Genomic DNA, 5,416 nt, shown 5'->3' with positions numbered 1-5,416 from the left:
TGGTGCGAGGCAGGATTTTTAAACGGGCAAAGAACTTCATGTTCTTCATGAAGTTTCATCTGAATAATAACCTTTGGGAAGCCAATTAAATTTTATAAACAGTTGGTGTAATCATAAATTGTAATAACAGCTACTGAAGGCATTATACGTACATATATACATAGGCCTACATATGTACATAAACATATAGTATATACATACATATACACACACATATACATACACACAGCAAAGATAAATCGTGATTAATCGCATACAAAATAAAAGTGATTTTTTTTGCATAATATATTTGTGTACCGTAATTATTATGTATATATAAATACACATACATTCATGTATGTATTTAAGAAACATTTACATGTGTGTATATAAATATATATATTTATTTTTATAGATTCTATACTATATATATAAACATATAAAAATATATGTATATATAATAATAATTACACAGTACACAGACATATTATGCAAAAAATCACTTTTATTTTGAATGTGAATAATCTTTGCCTAGCACTAATACACACACACACACACACACACACACACACACACACACACACACACACACACACACACAAGATAAAATAATATATGTATGTATGTATGTATGTATGTGCATGTGTGCATGTATGTGTGTGAAATACACACACACACACACACACACACACACACGCACACGCACGCACGCACGCACGCACGCACGCGATAAAATAATGTATGTATGTATGTGTGTGTGTGCACGTATGTGTGTGTAATACATACATACACACATACATACACACACACACACAAGATAAAATAATATATGTATGTATGTGCATGTATGTGTGTGAGTGCATGCATGTGTGTGTGTGCGTGCATGTGTATGTATGTGTGTGCAATACATACATACATACATACATACATACATACATACATACATACATACATACATACACACACGTATGTACATACATATACATATACACACACACGATAAAATAATGTATGTATGTTTGTGTAATACATACATACGGCACGCACGCACATAAATATATGTATGTATGTATGTATGTATGTATGTATGTATGTATGTATGTATGTATGTATGTATGTATGTATGTATGTATGTATGTATGTATATATATATATATATATATATATATATATGTATATATATATATATTTATTTTATATATATATATATATATATATATATATATATATATATATATATATATATATATATAAGTAGCAAGTTAAAGCTATTTGAACATACCTGTGAAAACCCAGCTGCAGTATTTTTGTAAAGAGCTTTTGCTAAAAATATAACTTTGACATCTTTAATATTGACTGAGTAAGGTTAATGTCAAATCAATGATTAAAATCAAACTAGGCGGCTTCAAATTTCATAATTAGATTATGAGACTTTAGCCTGGGTTTTAAAAACACAGGATCATGAATATGTACGTACATACAGTAGTAAATTTATATAAATGTATCCAATATCAATTAATGTATACATAATTTAGTTCAGCATATAAACACGTGATTTTAAACACAGATAGTTTAAATATGTTTAATTTTTTATTTTAAAAATAAAAAGTTGAGTTGGGAAAAAATGCTCATATAAAAAATATTATATTAAATATTTCTATATAAATAAATAAATATATACATTTACAAGTCATTTCAACTTACTATTATTTATCTTGACTAGAGATGAGTTGTTATAACTTGTAAAATATAGTTGAAAAAATGTAACTTTTTTATAAGTTGTAGCAACTCTTCTCGTAAAGATAAATAATAGTGAGTTGACATGACTTGTAAATCTGAGTTGATTCACTCGTTGCGACTGTAAAATTAATACAGCGAATAATCTCACAACAGAGTTTACTACTGACAGCCACATTGACCCCCATACGAGTGTGACACAATCCTGGAGTATTTTTGGCTTAAAGCAAAGCAGATGCTTTTTAAGGGTATGCCTGAAACTAACTGCAAGTGCAGGACAAAAAGTTTCCTATCTGCAAAACAACTGCTTGAAGGAAAGCAATGAAAACCGAAAGATCCTCAATGGAGCCTTAACCATCCCAACAGGTGCTAAAACAGTAAACGTACGTCGCATGAAAGTTTTAGCATGTATTATTTAGATTTTATTGATTTATTATTATTATTACTACTACAATTAACTATAAAGACAAACATTAGATGTGTGGTAAGTTACGATGTTAACGCTTTCATAAAAGTCAGTTTTCAGCTGCATATGCGATTGATAATAACTTAAACCATACACGGGCCAATGTTTATTCCACACTGGATTAAAAACTTTCAACATTCAATCTCCATGAAGGTTGTGATGTTTAAATCAAGCAAAATGTTAGACCGATTGATATTTGTGATTACCGTATTATTAAAACGTCTACATTTGGAATTCAATTTCATTTCGAGAGGTGTGATGTTACACTGGGGTGATGTTACAAAGTTCACGTTGAGCAGGTGGTGATTGGCTGATCCTCTCTGACCTCATAAAAGCGCTTTAAAAAGGTACGAATGCGATTCCTACCTAAAACGGCAAGTTGTAAATGCCTTTATCTGCACAGGGTTAGGATGTGATGGGTTTACATGAGTATACGTGGTTATATGGAGAGTATGTAGTTGCTGGGTGCAGGGTGAGAAGTGTTCGCTACTTCTCAAGTTTTACAATTAAGCCTATAATAAAACTTTGAGTAACGTAAAATAAATAATGATGTGACTGGGTCAAAATAACAACACACTGCTGTTATTTACTTTCTGAAAATGATTGGGGAAGAGAAAAGTATGAAGATTTTAAATGTTAGAGAAGTGACCCAGTGTTTGGTCTACACTATTAAAAGTACTGCATTTATAATTTATGTAATGTGTGTAATATAACATGTTGTATGTTGTTATAGTAGTTTGATGCAAATTACAAATAATTGTTAGCATTTATACAAAACAAACAAAAACAATAGATGTTACTATTTACACCTAGATGTTAATAACCTCCCCCTATTGAAGGTATAAAAAGCCTTGGTAAATAAATGAAGAGTTTGGTTTCAAAACGCAATAAATCAATTTTGACAAATTTCGGTAAAAAACGTGTTTTCTATACCAAGAAAGTGACAAGATGAAAACCAATATTTCTGTTATAAACTTTCACATAGCATCTTTAGGTTATAAAAACATAAAAAATTCAAATCCATAATTAGATTTTCAAAGATTTATTATAAAAATGTATTATTTTTTTTCCACAAAATGCAATAAATCCATGAATCTATTGAATCAATGTATAAATGTGCATTAATCTTTGCCATGTTATACTAATTTAGTTGACTAAGGGTATAAACTGATAAAAAAAAACGGCATTAATTAAAACACTTACTTTGTCGTATTAATAACACTGTCATTGCTGCTGTCATTCTTGGGACGTTGCTGAACCTTTTTGACAGCGATCAGCTGTAAAATGTTTTGCTCTTGCTCGATTTTCGTTGAATTCACGTAAAATAATGTAAAAGTTTTTCAAAAAATCCTCCGGGTCAATGGGTAAGCATGACATAAGCTTGATGCTGTCGTGTGAAAACAAGCAACAGCCGACATTTTTCCTTCGCCCGAGTGACTTAAGTTACTTCGTCACCACAGGTTTATCAATGTCATCAAAAGTTTTATTTTGTTTTTGTTTGTTTGTTGATCACAAAGTACAAAGTAGATGAGGAAAACTAGGATTCTGTGTATAGTCAACGCACCGCCATTATTGTTTACAATAGTGCACTGTGATTGGTTGAGCGGGTTTATTGCATTCTGCAGAGAAGGAGGACTGGCGTTTTTTGTGTTTTGGGGAAAAAAGGGAGAAAAGATGACAGAATAACACGGCGGATATCGGATTTTGCATAAAATTAAGAATCTACTTTTTAATACTGACCTGATACAATACTGTTTTTGGTGGCAACAATTTTTTTTCCAATGGCGTTTATCGCATTTTGGAACCAAACTCTTCAAATAAACATTTATCTCTTATGGATCTTTTTCAAAAAACAACAAATGTTAAACATTTCTGCAATTGTTTTTAAAATTCCTGCATATTTGTGCATTTACCCGAAGAGGAAACTAGTAAGTGTTACTATAACAGTAAAAGCTAATACTCTTTCATCAAAGGGTTATATTACCGTCAGTATGTTATTTTATTGTGGGCAGATTTTACGACAATTGAGAGTGACACCATAAAACTTTATATCCAGCTTTATACATGCACACAGCGGTATGAAATTCTCAGTGAGCTAATTCAAAATGAAGAGAGTTTCGTTGCAAAACGAGATAACTCCGTTTTTAACATTTTTGTCAAAACAAAAATTATTATGTTATCATGTTATTATTTTGTTTTATGGTGCTACTTATCTGTATTTTTTAAGTTATGAAGGTTTAAATCAAAACAAACCAGCTGCAGTTGAATTGATATTAATTGGAATGCACAACCAAAAAACGAGATTTCTGAACAATTAAAAAAACTACATTTTCTCGTTTGGCAACGAAACTCTTGAAATATAAAGCTAATATCTACTCCCACATAAGTGGCTTGTAACTTTGTGTCTCTATTCGATGTGAAGTCTATTATCACTTTTGTTTCAAATGAAAAACAAAAATAAAAATGCAAATTAACTTGGACAAGATTATGCTTACGCAAAATGTACTTTACAACTTCTCGTCGAAAGGCTTTACAAACACAACTCACGTGTGTAAACAGTGTTGCACCTCGTAAAACGTTTCTGACGTTTAACTTTGTTACCGTATATAAATTCTGTAAAAAGACTTTTGAACAACTAACAGACGACGAGGTGATCGTGCAGGCAGCTGAGCGGTTACGGAGCATTCGCCCCCCTGATGGGACGGGACTCGTGTACAAACCCATTAAATCCAGCATCTGTTCTCCCAGCAGGCTGCTGGTCACAAAACTGACAAGTTTAATGACCAAACACTGTGCAGAGAGACAGATTCAAGGGCACATGGTTACAGGTTCGACCAGGCACCTGTCGAACTACAAATTAACTTGTGTGAGGATCGACTGCAAGGCAGAGACAGATTTATGCGCTTATAAATGAGGAGAGGTTTCATCTGTTGACTACGTTGAGGGGCTGATGTAGAGATATAGAGATTCTGCAAAGAGTGAGATTCTTCAATCATATGACCAGATCTGATAAAGATTGTTTGAGAGATGAGGGTCTAATATCCCAGAACATTTTATGAGATGTGACTTACCTTTGACCTTGACTCTATAAAAGACAAAGCCTAATCGGACAAAATGACTGAGAATAATAAAAGCAAGAATTTATTTTTTAATTTTGGCATATCCTCAAGACTTATATACTCTTGTGCGCCCTCTAGTGGCATGAAACATTACTGTAAATGAAGTCAGCATTGA

Source organism: Paramisgurnus dabryanus, chromosome 24 (genome assembly GCF_030506205.2).
Source record: "Paramisgurnus dabryanus chromosome 24, PD_genome_1.1, whole genome shotgun sequence".
NCBI lineage: Eukaryota > Metazoa > Chordata > Actinopteri > Cypriniformes > Cobitidae > Paramisgurnus > Paramisgurnus dabryanus.
Note: the sequence above shows the minus strand (reverse complement) of the source record.